Below are 19,379 nucleotides of genomic sequence, written 5' to 3'. Positions count from 1 at the left end.
ACTTTTCTAAAATCCCAAAAATTCTGAGTTCTAAACACGTCTGGCCCAAAGGATTACACACAAGGGATTGTGGCCCACCATCCTAGACACAGGACAGTAAACTGAGAGATGACCCGAAGAATAAATTGCTTCTCTATGATCATTATTGAAACAGATTTTAATGCCTATGAGGCACATGTCTCTGTGATTCTACTGACCCTTTAATCTTAATTTTGTATTATAGTTCGTGATTCTTGTGTGACATCCTCTCCACTACCTCCCTTACCCATCAATATAAAACACGGTCATATTGTAAGCATTTTGAGGGATTATTCAGAGGTTTTCTAGTCTTACACATAGTACAAGAACAACAAATAAACTATATAGGGCAATACGTGGTTCCATTTTTGTTTAGTGTTGCATCTCTTACACCTAGCACAATGCTGTAAGGTAGATGCTCAGTAAAAATTTAGCTATTCATCTTACTGAGCTTAATTAAATTGGTTTGAACACTGCCACCTGCTGGCCATAGGCAAAATTTGCATTCCACGGTACATTACGGTCAGTTGTTGGGAATTTTTATCTATCAAAAATGCAGAACTGGCTGAGCATGGTGGCTTATGTCTGTAATCCAAGCACTTTGGGAGGCTGTGGAAGGAGGATCTTTTGAGCCCAGGAGTTCTAGACCAGCCTGGGCAACAGAGCAAGACCCCATCTCAATTTTTTTTAAAAAAAATAAAAATATATATAGTAGAACAACGACTTATTAATTTCACATTATTTGATGTCGAATAGCCTTAACTAAGATGATTTCATCTAGGCATCTAGACCCCAATGAATAGTTTACACTGAACATGACTACAGCAAGATCCATAAGCTCATTCACCTCATTAATTTAGGCAGTTTATGCTCATTTAAATTGAGAGTTACCTATACAAGTAATTCACACCAAGGGAGTTATATAACAAAAACACCCTTCCCTCTGCAAAATGGTTTGCTACCTAGCTCCAGGCTCTATTTCATAAAGGATTCTATTAGTGCATTTAAGTACAGTAACTCTTAAAAGGCGGTGGGGGGAAGCTTAAAACTCATTTGTTAAATTCCTGCCTTCAAATGCAATAAGCACACAGTAAAACATTTCATAAACAAAACTAGGGACCAAAGAGTGAAATCATTTCATATAGAATTTGGGGAATTTTAGAAATCAAAATGATGTGACTTATAGGGATAGATCTATTTTATAAACAAATACACATTTTAAACTATTGTAATTTCAATTTAACTTCCTCATTCGTTTAGAATTAAAATAATTCTTTCTAAGGTTGCATATTACACTTCATAAGCTAGAAGCTGTGTGAATGAAAAGGTTCTCCTCTTCTGTCCTTCAGTTATAAAAGTGCTCCACACATTTCTTATGTGCAATGACTTGAGTCTTAATTTAGAGAAAGAAATTTAGAGAAAGAAATTCTGATTTATCCTTGTCTCTGGGGTATGTTACTAGTTCCTTCTTTATCAGGAAACATGTAATGGACTTGTAAACTCCTTTCCAACTGACTTTCCAGAGGAGGTGCTTGTAAGAGGCTCTAATGACCCAGCAAGTTCAGGTCATATGGCCCAAAGGAAAGACAACCTAATCAGTGAGAGAGAGAGTGAAATGCAAGGAGACACGTTGGTGTAACCAGAGTGCCACCAAGTCTCCAAGAGGAAACAGCCCTTGCTGTTGCATCATTGTAAAACAGTCAGAAGTGGTCCAGGCAGAGGCCACTGTCCCAGGCCTGCTGAAGGTGCTGCCACAGGTTCTACATAGACAGCTCCACAGCCGTCTCCTCATGTTCTGCTCAGCCAGGTCCCTTAAATTATTATATATATGTGGTATGGGGTAAGCACTTAAAAATTAGAGCATATCAGGATACCCAAATGACACAACTAAATAACAAAAATGTCAAAGGTAACAAAGTAACAATGCCCAACACTTAGGTAGCTCTCACACGGGTCTCCAGCTCTAAGTGCTTGATGTTCGTCAGCTCTTTTGCTCTCCACAATCACCCACTGCAATAAGCATCAGGATTGCCCTCATTTTATTGATGAGGAAATTGAGACAACTCTGAATCTCTTTATGGCAGGGCTTTTTGCCCTAAGCACTGTCTATGGACTAAATCCTGTCCCTCTAAAATTCATATGTTGCCCTAATCCCCGTGGGACTGTATTTGGAGACAGAACCTGTAAGTGGGCAATTATGGTTAAATGAGATCAAAAGGGTGGGCTCTGATCTGGCGAGACTAGTATCCTCATAAGAAGAGGCTGGGCACAGTGGCTCACATCTGTCATCCCAGCACTTTGGGAAGCCAGGGTATGAGGATCTCTTGAGGCCAGGAGTTCAAGACCAGCTTGGGCAACATAATGAAACCCCCATCTCTACAAAAAATTTAAAAATTAGCCAGGCATGGTGGCATGCACCTCTAGCCCTAGATACTTGGGATGCTAAGGCAGGAGATCGCTTGAGCCCTCAGGGGTTCAAGGTGACAGTGAGTTCCAGCCTGGGCAACAGAGTGAGACCCTGTCTCTAAAAAGAAAGAAAGAAAAAGGACATAATGATACAGGAGTTAAGAAGAAGTTATGTAGCAGATAGTGAGGTAGGAAAGTCCTTGGTAAGGTTTTCCTTTTAATGAAAAGCAGCCCCAAAATCATTTTCTTTGCTAACAAAGAGTAGCCTATAAAATCAAGCTGCAGACATAGAACGGCAGGCTGGAAGCTTGCGTGGATGAAGGCCAGCAGCTGTGCCAATAGGAAAGGGCCACCTAGGACTATGCATGTTCAAAATGGTGGCTCCACCCTTCCTTCTCCTTTCCAACCACATTTGCAGTAGGCAGCAGATGACACAGCCCAGGCCAAGTGGAAAGCTCATTTGCATAATAAGAAAAGGGTGGGGTGGCCAGCTTCCCCATGCACTATGTAAACGTCACACCTGGTCCAATCAATCTGTGTGCCCTATGTCAATCAGACACCGCCTCCTCAAGCCTGTCTATAAAATCCGGTGAACTCCGCAGTGGGCCGGAAGACCCACTCGGGCAACCCTCTCTCTCACGAGAGAGAGCTATTCTCCTTTCTCTTTCTTACGCCTATTAAACCTCTGCTCCTAAACTCACTCCTTGTGTGTCCGTGTCCTTAACTTTCTTGGCATGAGTTAATGAAACTTAGGTATTACCTCAGACAACAACGTGGCTTCAAAACCAGAGAAATCTCTCTCTGAGCATGCACAGTGAAGGGGCTAAATGAGGCCACAGCAAGAAGGCGGCTATATGCAACCCAGCAGGGCAGGCCTTACCAGAAACCAACCCTGCTTGCACCTTGATCTGGACTTCCAGCTTTCAGAACTATGAGAAAATGTCGGTTTTTAAGCCACCTAGTCTGTGGTATTTTGTTGTGGCAGTCCTAGCGGACTCATATAGCACTGTGAACACACTGGGTGGGTAAAAGGCCTATCACACCTCACCCAGGTTGGGACAATAAAAAAATATATGCAGAGGTTGCCAAATGTCCCCTTGGAAACCACTGTTCTATGGAATCATCACAAAACTGATTTCTGCAGAGTCTGAGAGAGAATGAGCTGAAGTGACACTCATCCCAGTAGCAGACTCCAAATGTGTTCAAGTTATTATTCATTCACCTATTGAATACCCAGAAAGACCTTCATAAGGTTTTGACTGTCTGACATTTGGAAGAATGCCCTATTATGGCAAATCAGGGAGATGGAAAAAAGGAGGGAATAAAAGATGATTCTGGGAAGGTGTACGTTTGCTTCAAGGAAGACTCAGATGGCAGAATTTCCTTAGGACAGAAGCAACATCAGCAAAAAACAGGTATAGGAATAATGGTCCTACTTACAACCATGGGAGGCAAATACAAGTTGGTCTATTTCAGTTTTCAAATCTCATACATTATGGAATGATAAAAGTTCTGGGAAGGTCTAGCAAAACTTCTATTGTGCCACTTTTTTTTTGAACACTGAATTTTTAAAATTTGATAGCAGAAATGCTTAATCTGCTTTCTCTAGCATACCAATAAGCAGAAAGCAACTGCCTCAGAGTTCAAACCAGAAAATGAAACATTGCAGAAGCAAAAGTGAATCTGTGCAAGTAGCATACTACTTAAGCAAAAAAAATGCTTTTTTTTTCATTATTGAGGTATTAGGCAGCCATCTTTTCCTGCTTCATTTTTAAAAAAAAAAAATTTATTTATTATAAATTAATTAACATGATCTCCAGATAGAAAACTGAAAACTATGCAAAGAAAGAAAACAAAGGGTAATCTCACCACCTAGACATAATCACTGGAAACATTTTGAAGTATGTTTTTCATTCCTTGTATTATTCATATAAACATACATCTAATTTTTTTGGTATAGGATGGAAGCAAATATTGGTATTTTTTACAGAAAAATTATAATTAATTTTGAAATTTTACAGAGGCAGTTTGTGGTTGAAACTTTATATTGTCATGCAAAGAGAAAATGATCTTTTCTTGAACAGGATGAAATTAATTCCATGTGAAATATGTACAGGTATATATATTATAAATGCTCTTTTGTACATAATTATGTACTTTTATGTTTCCAAATAGTTTCACAACAGATGATTGGTTCAAAGTTTTCTCTAAGGCACCTTTATTAAGATATAACTAATATACCATAAAATTATCCTGATCAAAGTATAGAAAATCCTCAATAAAATACTGGCAAACCGAATCCAGCAGCACATCAAAAAGCTTATTCACCATGATCAAGTGGGCTTCATCCCTGGGATGCAAGGCTGGTTCAATATACGCAAATCAATAAATGTAATCCAGCATATAAACAGAACCAAAGACAAAAACCACATGATTATCTCAATACATGCAGAAAAGGCCTTTGACAAAATCCAACAACACTTCATGCTAAAAACTCTCAGTAAATTAGGTATTGATGGGACGTATCTCAAAATAATAAGAGCTATCTATGACAAACCCACAGCCAATATCATACTGAATGGGCAAAAACTGGAAGCATTCCCTTTGAAAACTGGCACAAGACAGGGATGCCCTCTCTCACCACTCCTATTCAACATAGTCTTGGAAGTTCTGGCCAGGGCAATTAGGCAGGAGAAGGAAATAAAGGGTATTCAATTAGGAGAAGAGGAAATCAAATTGTCCCTGTTTGCAGATGACATGATTGTACATCTAGAAAACCCCATTGTCTCAGCCCAAAATCTCCTTAAGCTGATAAGCAACTTCAGCAAAGTCTCAGGATATAAAATCAATGTACAAAAATCACAAACATTCTTATACACCAATAACAGACAAACAGAGAGCCAAATCATGAGTGAACTCCCATGCACAATTGCTTCAAAGAGAATAAAATACCTAGGAATCCAACTTACAAGGGATGTGAAGGACCTCTTCAAGGAGAACTACAAACCACTGCTCAATGAAATAAAAGAGGATACAAACAAATGGAAGAACATTCCATGCTCATGGGTAGGAAGAATCAATATCGTGAAAATGGCCATACTGCCCAAGGTAATTTATAGATTCAATGCCATCCCCATCAAGCTACCAATGACTTTCTTCACAGAATTGGAAAAAACTACTTTAAAGTTCATATGGAACCAAAAAATAGCCCACATCACCAAGTCAATCCTAAGCCAAAAGAACAGAGCTAGAGGCATCACGCTACCTGACTTCAAACTATATTACAAGGCTACAGTAACCAAAACAGCATGGTACTGGTACCAAAACAGAGATATAGATCAATGGAACAGAACAGAGCCCTCAGAAATAACGCCGCATATCTACAACTATCTGATCTTTGACAAACCTGAGAAAAACAAGCAATGGGGAAAGGATTCCCTATTTAATAAATGGTGCTGGGAAAACTGGCTAGCCATATGTAGAAAGCTGAAACTGGATCCCTTCCTTACACCTTATACAAAAATTAATTCAAGATGGATTAAAGACTTAAATGTTAGACCTAAAACCGTAAAAACTCTAGAAGAAAATCTAGGCATTACCATTCAGGACATAGGCATGGGCAAGGACTTCATGTCTAAAACACCAAAAGCAATGGCAACAAAAGCCAAAATTGACAAATGGGATCTCATTAAACTAAAGAGCTTCTGCACAGCAAAAGAAACTACCATCAGAGTGAACAGGCAACCTACACAATGGGAGAACATTTTCGCAACCTACTCATCTGACAAAGGGCTAATATCCAGAATCTACAATGAACTCAAACAAATTTACAAGAAAAAACAAACAACCCCATCAAAAAGTGGGCAAAGGATATGAACAGACACTTCTCAAAAAAAGACATTTATGCAGCCAAAAGACACATGAAAAAATGCTCATCATCACTGGCCATCAGAGAAATGCAAATCAAAACCACAATGAGATACCATCTCACAGCAGTTAGAATGGCAATCATTAAAAAGTCAGGAAACAACAGGTGCTGGAGAGGATGTGGAGAAATAGGAACACTTTTACACTGTTGGTGGGACTGTAAACTAGTTCAACCATTGTGGAAGTCAGTGTGGCGATTCCTCAGGGATCTAGAACTAGAAATACCATTTGACCCAGCCATCCCATTACTGGGTATATACCCAAAGGACTATAAATCATGTTGCTATAAAGACACATGCACGCGTACGTTTATTGCGGCACTATTCACAATAGCAAAGACTTGGAACCAACCCAAATGTCCAACAATGATAGACTGGATTAAGAAAATGTGGCACATATACACCATGGAATACTATGCAGCCATAAAAAATGATGAGTTCATGTCCTTTGTAGGGATATGGACGAAATTGGAAATCATCATTCTCAGTAAACTATCACAAGGACAAAAAACCAAACACCGCACGTTCTCACTCGTAGATGGGAATTGAACAATGAGAACACATAGACACAGGAAGGGGATCATCACACTATGGGGACTGTTGTGGGGTGGGGGGAGGGGGGAGGGATAGCATTAGGAGATATACCTAATGCTAAATGGTGAGTTAATGGGTGCAGCGCATCAGCATGGCACATGTATACATATGTAACTAACCTGCACATTGTGCACATGTACCCTAAAACTTAAAGTATAATAATAATAATAAAAATAATAAAGAAGTCAATGATTTTTAGTATATTTACAGAGTTTTGTGGCCATCACCATAATCTAATTTCAGAACATTTTCATCTTTCCCAGTAAGAACTGCCTATTTGCAGTCACTCCTCATTCCCAATTCACCCTCAGCCCGGGCAACCACTAATCTACCGTCTGTTTCTATGTATTTGCCTATTCCATGTATTTCATCTAAATGGAATATATAGAGGACACTCAATATGTGGTCTTATATGCTGAGCTTCTTTCAGTTAGCATAATATTTTCCCCAGTTCATTCATGTTGTAGAATGTGTCAATACTTCATTTCTTATTACTATCTAATATTTTACTGTTTTATATGCTACTAATATTATTAGAAATAATATTACATTTTTAAAGCTAAAGTGTTCTTCTTCTACTTTTTAGAAAATAGGTTCAGGATTTTACATTGCAAACCAAAGTGAGATAAGCAAGAATATAAAGTTTTAATTCTTGGAAATATGTCCAATTTTAGGGTACTAAATTTATCTCTTTAAAATGCATAAATCCAAGAATCTGGTCCATTTATTGTGATAAATTCCTCCAGTAATCTTGGATCTGTGTCATACATTATTTATTTTAGAGTTATCCTTGAACTTGCAGACGTCTTGAAATTACATTCTTCTTTTCCAGAGCTCTAAGAGTGGTGGAGAATCAAAGCTTTGATAACTGGAGAAATAATTTAAGATCAATCTTAATGAAAGTAAAAAGAGGGCTGGGTTAGAATTAATGTAAATTTTTCTCAGATAATATCATTTTTATGTTATCAGCTTAATTTGAGAACTCAGAATAAAAAAGAAAACACAAAAGAGAAAAAGACGAGAAGAAAATACCCTTTTAACTTAGGAGGTCACAACACTTATAACAGTAATGCTTCTTTCTTGACATTGCTAATATCTTACATCAGGAAAACTGAGGTGAAATGCAATTAAGGACTCTGTTTTGTTTATTTTAGTCATAGTTAAATCCAGACTAGACTAAAAAATAGAATTCAAGCAATTAACAAAAGATAACTTTAGTAAAGTGCCTAGCATAGGACCCACCACATTGCAGATAATCTATTAAAAAGTTATTTTGTGCCCTTTCTCATTCTAACCTGAGTATGTCTAAATTATCTTTAGACCAAAACATACGCTTTATCAAATTGACTTAGAATTATACATAGGACAGAGCAACAGGTTAGCAGCAGTAGGATCAATGACAGCAGCAGTGAGAGGGCCACTCACAGGACTAGATAGACCCAGAGTCAAGAGAACCAGCTGATCAAAGGCATTTCATTGCAGGGCAGATAAACTGTCTGTAGCAGACTATCAGTGTCCATGGATTTCCCATTTTCCTTGGCATTAGATTGGAGCTGCACTTCTGGATTTTGGTTGTTTGTGCCTACACGGAAAGTTACTTCCAATCCAAGGATTTCAAGAATGAATGGGGCTTATCTATCTCTCACTTTGCCTCTGAAGGCAACCTTGAAGATAGGAGAGCTACGAAATGGAAGAGGCATGGGCCTCTAAGTCACTACAGGGAAAAAAACTACCTGGCGGAGTTGCCTGACCTTCATAGTGTTATATGAGCAAGAAAAAAAAAAAAAAAAAAAACTTTCTGTCTTAAATCACTGAGGTTTTAGGAGTTGATTTCTAAAGACAGCAGAGGAGCTAGCCTATTCTGGCAAATGCATTTCCCATCTCAAAAGCTCTTGAAGATTCATATTATTCGAACAAAGAATAGTTACTGAAATTCCTAATAATGGCAGTGTCAGATATTTAAGATGTTTAAAACCACCAGAACTCTGTCACAGCCAAATCTGTCTATACAAGACCCTCTGGACTCACTTAGCAGCCTATCTAGTTCTCTCTCATTTTTTTCCTTCAAGGATCCTGTTTTTTTTTTTTTATTTTCCCATAGGCTCTACATTTCATAGTTACATGGCATCTCAACTAAACATGGGAAGACCATGTTTCTACCTACTATATACCTACCTGACTAACTACTGTGCAGAAGCTCCTGTTGTCATGACCTCTGCCACCATATTCAACAATTTGGATGTCAGTATCATCCTGGACTAGACATGAGTTTAATATGCATGTTCCTTGCTCATTAATATTTAGATAGTGATCATGCCTATATTTAAAACAGTACTCAAAGGCATAGAATTAGTTGGGTCTGTATTATCTTCCACACCTGTCATAACTGAGACTATACAGATTATGACACTTTCCCTGGCAAAGACAATGTCCAAGGAGACTGGATAAACACACACCCTTACACTGAAGAACTAGCGGAAAGGAAGGACCAGCAGAAAGGAAGGACTCATCTCCAACTGAAAATATATATACATCTCACTATGTGTCTTATGCGTCATGTTAAGCTTTCAACAAAATACTACAGAATATACCAAAAAAAGGAAAAAATAAAAACAGTCCGAGTTCCACTCCCAGGGTGACAGCGTGAGGAGCTCCATGACCCACTCCCCAGTGGAACAAGTATAACTGATGAAAACCATTTAAGATATCCAGTCATTTAAAGTCTAAGTAATTTGTCCTAAAGGCATAAAGCAAATTGTAAAACATTTGTTAAAAAATATTTTAAAATTCAGTAAGAAAAGCAAGAGTTTGTGTTCTTCCCTCCATCAAAAAATATACAAAAATTAACACCAGGCATGGTGGCTCACACCTGTAATCTCAGCACTTTGGGAGGCCGAGACAGGCGGATCATAAGTTCAAGAGTTCGAGACCAGCCTGGCCAACATGGTGAAACCCCATCTCTACAAAAAATACAAAAATTAGCCGGGTGTGGTGGTGGCTGCCTGTAATCCCAGCTACTCGAGAGGCTGAGGCAAGAGAATTGCTTGAACCCGGGAGGGGTTCAGTGAGCCAAGATTGTGCCACCGCACTCCAGCCTGGGTGAAAGAGCAAGACTCCATCTCAGAGAAAAAATAAATAAATAACTCAGAGGGGATCAGAGGCCTAACTGGAAGTGCTAAAAGTATAAAACTCTTAGGGAAAATTATGAACAAATCTTCATTGTCGTGGGTTAGGCAATGTTTCCTTAGATATCACAGCAAAAGCATAAGTAACAAAATATAGATAAACTGAACATTATCAAAATTAAAAACATTTGTGCATCAAAAGACATTGATATCAATAAAAGATAACATTTAAAACTGAAGAAAACATTTTGAAATTACATATCTGATAAGAGAATTGTATTTAGACCATATAAAGAACTCTTACAACTCAATAATTTTTAAAAAATCACAATTAATAAACAGGAAAATTATCTACACTGGTATTTCTCCCAACAAGATATACAAATGGCCGATAAACACATGAGAAATGCTTAATATCATTAGCCATCAGAGAAATGTAAATCAAAACCATAGTGAGATACTACCTCACATCCACTAGAATGTGCTATAATCCAATTACAGAAAGTGAAAAGTATTGGTGAAATGTGGAGAAATTAGAACTCTCATACACTGCTGGTGAGAGTGTAAATTGGTGTAGTCACTATGGAGAACAGTTTGAGTTTCTCCAAAGTTTAAACACAGAGGTACCATCAACGCACTAATTCTATGGCAAGAGAAATAAAAACATATGTTACCATCAAAACTTACACACAAATGTTCATAGCAGCATTATTCATAATATCCCAAAATTAGAACCAATCCCAATGCCCATCAACTGATGAATATATAAATAAAATGTGGTATATCCATAAGTGGAATGTTATTGGGAATCCATGCTACAACCTGGATGAACCCTGAAATCATGCTGAAGGACCCAGTCACAAAGTAATATCTATTGTATAATTCCATTTATATGAATATACAGGACAGGTAAATATACAGAGACAGAAAGTTTATTAGTTGTTGTCTAGGGCTGAGAGGGACTGGAGGTTTGGAGGGTAATGCCTACAATATATAGGTATTTTGGGGGGCAGGGATTAAAACATTCTAAAATTGTGGTGATAGTTGCACAACTTCATAAATATATCAAAAGCCATTGAATTGTATTTGTTAAGTAGGTGAATCACATGGTATGTGAATTACATCTTAATAATGTTGGAAAGAGAGGGAGAGAATGGTCTGAGAGACAAAGGAATTATTACAAGCAAACCCAGATATGACTCCTATGTTGAAGCTATCACACAATCACCTTAAAATAACTATAACTAATATGTTAAAGATTATAATGGAAAAGTTAAACAACATGCAAGACCAGATAGGTATCTTCAACAGAGAGATAAAAACTCTAAGAAAGATTCAAATGTAAATTCTAGATATTAAAATAAAGTAACAGAAATGAAGATTGTCTTTCACAGTTTTATCATCAGACTAAACACAGCCAAGGAAAGAATTGGTGAACGTAAACACAGATCAATAGAAATTATCTAAACAAACAAAAAAAAAAGCATAAAGAAAAAAGAGTGAGGGGACAAAGGAAAAAAAACAATACACTATCCAACATCTATTGGGCAACAGCAAATGGTCTAACCAATGTGTTGCTAGAGTTCTAGAATTAGAAGATGAAGAAAATGGGAAAGAAGAAATATTTGAAGATACAATGGCTGTGAATATTCCTGAATTATGGATAGACATCAAATGACAGAGACAGGAAATGCAGAGAATATCAAGTAGGATTAATGCCCAAATAGAAAACAAACACATGTAAGCATCTCATATTCAAAATGCTGAAAGTCAAAGACAAAAATAAAACCTTAAAGAAAGTCAAAGGCAAAAAAGACAAATTGCTTTCGGAATAAGGGCAACAATTATAGCAGATTTCTCATCAGAAAACATATAAGGATGAAGATAATAAGTGAAATATTTTAAGGGCTAAAAGAAAAAATGAAACACTTGTCAATCTAGAATTCTGTACACTTAAAAACTGAAGGACAAATCAAGCCTAGTTATATAACATAAACAAAGGGAGTTTACTGTCAGAAGATCTGCTCTACAAGAAACGCTAAAAGAATTTCTTCAGAAAGAAAATATGATATAGGTCAGAGATCTGATTCTAAACAAAGTAATTAAAATTGTTCTTCCTCTTAGTTCTTAAGATGGCAGCATAAATTACCGATTTTAAAACTTCTTTCTAATATATACATTTAATACTATAAATTTCCCTCTAAGCAGCACATTTGTTGCATCTCACAAATTTTGATAAGTTACATTTTCATTTGTAGTTTGTTTTAAATATTTTCAAACTGTTCTTGAGGCTTCTTTAAGCTAGGTGCGATTTATAAGTGTATTGTTTAATATCCAGATATTGGAGTGTTTTCAAACTATTTTCTGTTACTGATTTCTAGTTTCACTGTGATCTGAAAGTATAGTTTTTATTGTTTCTATTATTTTAAACTTGTTAAAACGTATTTTACGGCCCAGAATGTGGTCTTTCTTTGTGAACGTCAATTTGAGCTTGAGACAAAGGGGTATTCTGCTGATGTTAAAGTATTTCACAAATGTCAACTAAACCCAGTTGTAAGATGGTATCTTATCTATAAATTACTGACAGAGAGGTGTTAAAGTCTGCAACTGTAATTGTGGATTTGTCTACATCTCTTTGAAATCTTATTAGTTTTTGCCTCAAGTACTTTGATTCTTTGCTGTTAGGTTCATACACAATAAGGTTGTTACGTCTTCTTGGAGAATTGACCCTTTCATCATTATGCAGTACTCTTTTCTACCCATGATTCTTTTTTTGTTTTGAAATACATCTTGTCTGAAATTAATATGGCTACTCCAGTTTTCTTCTGATTAGATAAAATATGATATAATTTTCCCTAGCCTTTTATTTTTAATATGTTTTATATGTAAAGTGGGTTTTGTGTATACAACATATAGTTGTATCCTGTTTTTTAATCCATTCTGACAGTCTCTCTTTTAATTGGCATATTTAGACCAATCACATTTAAAGTGATTATTCATATAGTGGAATGAATATCTACCATGTCTGTTACTGTTTTCTACTTGTTGCACTGTTCCTTGTTTCTTTAATCTTCCGCCCTTATCCAGCCTTCTCTGTTTTGTTTCTGTTCATTTGTTTGGTTTTGAGACAGGGTCTCACTGCGTTGCCCAGGCTGAGGTGCAGTTGGCAATTACAGCTCCCTGTGCCTCCCATTCCTGAGCTCGAATGATCCTCCCACCTCTGCCTCCCGAGTAGCTGGGACTACAGGCATGTGCCACCGTGCCTGGCTCTTCTATGGTTTTAATGGAAGCATTTTGTAATTTTACTTTCTCTCTTTTCTTTCCATATAAATTATATTTATTTTTCAAAACATTTTGTGGTTGCCCTAGAGTTTGCGATATACATTTACAACTAATTTAGACTAGTTTCAAATAACATACTGACTTGCAGGTACTGTTGATACCTTATAACTTTGTATTTCGAAATGCTCCCTCATTCCCTGATAATATTGCTGTGATTCATTACATTTATCTTCATACTATAATCACTTGGTACACTGTTACATTATTACTTTGAACAAACCATTATCTTTTAGATCAATTAATATTAAGAAAAATAAAAGATCTTATTTTCATAGACTCCTTTTCTGACACTGTTCACTAATTTATGTAGTTTCAAGTTTCTGACCTATTTTCCTTCTCTCTGAAAAACTTCTTTCAACATTTTTTGAAAGGCATGGCTAATGGAAATGAATTTCATCAGCTTTTTTTTAACCTGAGAAAATTTTTATTTTTCCTTCACTCTTGCAGGATAATTTTTCTGGATATAAAACTATTCTAGGTTGGTGGATTTTTTCTATTAACACTTTAAATATCTCACCCCTTGCTTGTATGTTTGCTGATGAAAAAACAGTTGTATTTTCTATCCTGGCTCCTCTATAGGTAAGATGTTTGTATTCTCTGGCTTATTTCAAGATTTTCTCTGTTTTCAGTTTTCTGTGTTTTGGATATGCGATACCTCAGAGTAGATTTTTTGGTATTTATCCTGTTTGGTGTTCTCTAAGCTACCTATACATGTGGTTTGGTGTCCGTCATTAAATTTGGAAAATTCTAGTCCATTATTTATTTCAAGTAATTGTTCTTTCTTATCCTTTTGATATTCCAAAAGAATACCAAAGGGTATCTTACACCTTTCCTTTTTGGTATAGGATACCAAATGGTATCTTATACCTCTTGAAATTATCTCACAATTCATTAATATTCAATTCTTTTGAATTTTTATTATGTTTTTTTCTTTGCTTTTCAGTTTAGGAATTTTCTTTTTTTAATAAACTGAAAGTTTTATGAAAAGTTTTTTTTTTAATTTTGAAATTTATTGAAACAATTCCCCTTTTTATTCATTAAGGCTGGAGGGATGGGGCTTGGTGGATTTAATTTTCTATTGACCTAACTTCAAGCTCAATGATTGTTTCCCTAGCTATGTCCAATCTACTGATGAGTCCATCAAACACAATTTTCATTTCTGTTATAGTGTTCTTGATTTCTATAATTTTCTTTTGATTCTTTCTTAAAGTTTTCATCTCTCTGCTTACATTATCCCTTCATTCCTGCATGTTGCTTACTTTTCCATTAAAGCCCTTAACATAATAGGCATGGTTATTTTAAATTCTATGTCTAATAATTCCAAGACCTGTGTCATATCTGAGTTTAATTCTAATGCTTGCTTTGTCTCTTCAGATTATGTTTTCTCTTGTCTTTTAGCACACATCGTAAACATTTTGTTGAAAGCCAGACATAATGTCTTGAGTCATAGGATCTCAGGTAACCAGGCTTTTTGTATGAGGTTTCATGTTAATCTGGCTAGGAGCTAGGCTGTGTTAAATATTTTCACAGTTGCAAGTTACAGAGGCTTCAGTTTCCTCTAGTTCCTTGTTTTGTGTTTTCTCCCCTCTTGCCTTTGGGTTTCCCTAGAAACTTCTTAATTAGTCTGTGTCTTGTATCTCAATTGTAATTCACTGTTATTATGCTGGAACCTTGTTAATATTTTTGTAAGGTGTTGGGTAGGGGAAAGTTTCTATAATCTTATGATTAAATTTCAGTGTTTTAGTGGGCTTAAGTGTCTGGGGTTTAACCTTTAAAAACATTTTTAGCTTTTTTTCTTCCTTCATATGAAACAAAGATAGAGGAGACTCGAGTTATCAAGTTTCCCTTTTCCAGGTAACGTAAGATTCTGGCTAGTAGTTTCCCTTACATGGTTCACCTTTGTTACAGAAAACACTCTTGGTGTATTTCAATAAGGTTAATTTTCCCCTGGATGTATTGTTAAATGCTTACTTTTCTTTTCCTTCTGCTGGGAACCTGACGGAATTTTTCTCAAGATCTTCAACATAAGAACCTGGTGGATCTTCTGTAGGTAATGTCCATTAAATTGTGGGGGTATCCCTAAAACTAACTCTCCAAGAGTTTCTAACTCTCATGCCTGCCACATTTAGGTCAAGTAATTCATCAAAATTACCCGTGAAGTCATCCTACTAGTTACTAGTCCCAGCAGCTTCTGCTCCCAGTAAGCTGATCTTGACTGTAATTCTATATGCTAGTCTGTCTCTCCAGATTTCCAGGCAATGGGTTGCCCTGTGATCCCCAGTTCTCTTAGGTATCTATGAAAAGTTGTTGGTTTTCAGTTTATCTATCTTTTTATGTGTGTTTGTTTTAATAATGGGAGTGGCAACTTCCCAAGCTCTTTATATGTTGGCACAGATACCAGAAGCCCTCTACAATTTTTATATGAAAGGAATCATAAAGCATGTGTTCCTTTTCATTTGGCTTCTTCACTCAGCATAATTATGTTGAGATTCATCCACGTTGTTATAGAAATTGAGAGTTCATTGTTTTTATTGCTAAATTATACTGCATTGTATGGCTATACCACAATTGCTTATCCATTCACCTGTCAATGGATATTTGGATTTTCTATTGTGGGGTTATTACAAATAAGGCTTGTATGGATATCTGTGTACAATACCTTGTTTACATATATGTTCTCATATCTTTTGGGTAAATATCTCAGAGTGTAATAGCTGGGTCACAGGGTAGGTGTGTGTTTAACTTTGAACTTTTTAAGACATTCCTAAGCTCTTTTTAAAAATAACTATGCTATTGCACATTTCCACCAGCATTATTGGCCCAGATATTAGTCCATTCTCACACTGCTTATAAAGACATACCCGAGACTGGGTAATTTTTAAAGAAAAGAGGTTTAATTGACTCATGGTTCAGCATGTCTGAGGAGGCGTCAGGAAACTTACAATCATGGTGGAAGGGGAAGCAAACATGTCCTTCTTTATAGGGTATAGCAGCAAGGAGAAGTACTGAGCAAGAGGGGGAAAAGCCCCTTATAAAACCATCAGTTCTCTTGAGAACTCACTCACTATCATGAAAACAGCATGGAGGTAAACACCTCCATGATTCAATTACATCCCACTTGGTCCCTCCCACAGCACATGGGGATTAAGGGAACTGCAGCTCAAGATGAGATTTGTGTGGGAACACAAAGCCAAAACATATCAGTTCATATTCCCACCAATTCTTGCTACAGTATTTTACTCATTAACAAATCAAATGACACATAGTTACATGCAGTACACCATAAATGAGAATGGTTATCTTAATAATATCTAGTTTCCCAGTTCACAATCATGTTATATTTCTTCATTTATTTTGAAATTTTTTCCTATTTCTGAGCAATATTTTTCAGTGTACAGATCTTTCTTGGGTCTTTGATTTTATCTCACCCCATTCACCACATGTAAGATCTAAGTTAGCCTATTACAATTTCATGAATGCCAGCAGAAGACATAGGACTACTGGATCAGAGACAAAGGATTTTATCACTCATGACACAGCGAGCAGCATAAACATCGCATATTTGCATGAGTTTTCCGTGCCTCTACATCCCATGGAGGTTGTATTAGTCCATTCTTGCATTGCTATAAGGAAATACCTGAGACTGGGTAATTTATAAAGAAAAGAGGTTTAATTGGCTCACAGTTCCACAGACTGTACAGGAAGCATGGTGGCATCTGCTTGGCTTCTGGAGAGGCCTCAGAAAACTTACAATCATGGTGGAGGCAAAGGAGGAGCTAGGCATCTCACGTGGCAGGAGCAGGAGCAAGAGAGAGTGAAGGGGAGGTGCTGCACACTTTTAAACAACCAGATCTCACAAGAACTCCCTTACTCACTCACTATCATGAGAACAGCACCAAGAGGATGGGGCTAAACCATTCACGAGAAACCACTCCCATGATCCAATAACCTCTCACCAGGCCCCACCTCCAACACTGGGGACTACAATTCGACATGAGGTTTCTTGGGGACACAGATCCAAACCATGTCATCAGTGGACCCATATGAATGCTATGCATCACAATTGAGGAACATTCAGCTTGGGGTATTCATCATTGGTAGGCTTTCTGTTTATTTCATTCCCAGGGATGCTATAGTCAATTAGCCATAGTCAAAGATCCCTGCAGGTCAAGGCATTCTGGTGACTGGTACATTCCTGCTGACCTTAAAAGTAAATGTGTCCACCTTGTCTTTTGAGTTTAAGTGCTATGACCTGGCCTCTGATAATCTGGAAATCTTATCCTCATATAATAAGGGAGCTTATCTTAACGGTGGTATCCTCCATGGCTATACCTGGCCTACAAAAGAGAACAATCGCAAATCTTTTCAAAACTACAAGTGCATCTCTCACTAATACGTTCCTCAGTGCCTTAGTACAGGAATTGTCTTCTTGGCCTCTTCGTGGAATATATTTGAGTATTAGGCTTGCAGGTCATACAAAATAAATCCACTCTGACATTGTCGTTTTTCCAAAACTTTTGGAGCCCTTTATCCACATTTTGCCAGGAAAACTCTGGCATCTGAACATCATTAAATGTAGGCCATCTTTGAGTCTAAATTTAAACCAACTGAGTAAACTATTAGAGCTGCCTCCAGCTGCACAAGCTAACATATTACATCGGTATCTGTTGCAAATGCACCTATACTAGTGAATTCTGCCTAATTTAGTGTTATATTTTTCTCTTTTTTTGTCTAACACCCTAGAAATCTCTCCCCCATGTTTCTAAAGTTTACATTGATTATATATTAGCAGAGACTTCCAAATATTTTATTTTATTATTATTATTTTTACACAGTCTCCCTCTGTTGCCAGGCTGGAATGCAGTGGGGCGATCTCGGCTCACTGCAACCTCTGCCTCCCGCATTCAAGCTCTCCTGCCTCAGCCTCCCAAGTAGCTGGGACTACAGGCACGCACCACCATGCCCAGCTAAATTTTTTGTATTTTTAGTAGAGGCAGGGTTTCACCATATTGGCCAGGATAGTCTCAATCTCTTGACCTCGTGATCTGCCCACCTTGGCTTCCCAAAGTCCTGGGATTACAGGTGTGAGCCACCGCGCCTGGCCGAGACTTCCAATTCTTTTGGTGTGTATGAGATGTCCTCCTAGGTTACAGTGTGTACCTGTCACCAGAGCATGCTAAAATTTCACCCTAGCTATGTATTTAGTAGCCACAGTGAGTGATTTTAATGGGTTAACATGAGCAGCCCCTTCAAGGCGCCTTTCCCATGAGTTACTCACAAAATTTCAAGCACAAAAAGACGAGTTTCCTCAGCTATAGGAGAGCAAACTAGTTCTCCTGCAAAGGAGTCTCAGAATAACTTGGGGGGTTCAAGATTGACAGTTTCACCTGGATTCAATTATATGTCTTAATTCTAAGTATCAGTATTCCACTCCTCCCTATTCAGTGCCCCCTCCCATGAGAAACTTTGCAACACTGAATTTAACAGATCTCAGAATTTAGCAACCTACACAACTTAATTGAGATTTTGAGCAAAATCTCAGTAAAATGTCAGACTCTTCTTGATCCCATAGTGAAAGAGGAATAAATAACAAGTTCTAAAGAAAAGAGGGGCTAGTCACTATTGTTAATATTTATTACTTACCATGTGTCATGGGCTTTGCTAAGTAATTTAAAGCATCTTTTGGTGTCATGCACTCACTTAATTCCTTTCGTTGCACTCAGAATAAACCCCAAATCTCTGTTATGGCCTTCTGGGTCCTAAATGGTCTGCACTCCTGCTGACCTCTCAGTTTGATGAGGAAGTTTCAGCCACACATATCTTATTTCCATTCTTCTCAGCTTACATGTCACCTCCTCCAAACTGCTTTTCTAAAGCAGCTCACTCCCCCACCTCATTACTTTCCACATCAAGACCGTGCTTCTTTATATTATTTATCACCATATTATTTTACTTATGCTTTTTTATT

At 37.2% G+C, this 19,379-nt stretch overlaps 1 protein-coding gene across 6 annotated transcripts in view; it reads right to left on the bottom strand.

Moving 5' to 3' along the window:
* The window catches only part of TMEM182 (transmembrane protein 182), a 108,858-nt gene that overhangs the window by 88,757 nt on the left and 722 nt on the right, over window positions 1-19,379 (bottom strand). The gene's annotated exons all lie outside the window — the stretch shown is intronic.

The sequence above is a fragment of the Pongo pygmaeus genome, chromosome 12, assembly GCF_028885625.2.
Source record: "Pongo pygmaeus isolate AG05252 chromosome 12, NHGRI_mPonPyg2-v2.0_pri, whole genome shotgun sequence".
In the NCBI taxonomy this organism is placed as follows: Eukaryota; Metazoa; Chordata; class Mammalia; order Primates; family Hominidae; genus Pongo; species Pongo pygmaeus.
The sequence above is the reverse complement of the archived record's forward strand: the minus strand, read 5'-3'. Positions and strand labels throughout refer to the sequence as shown.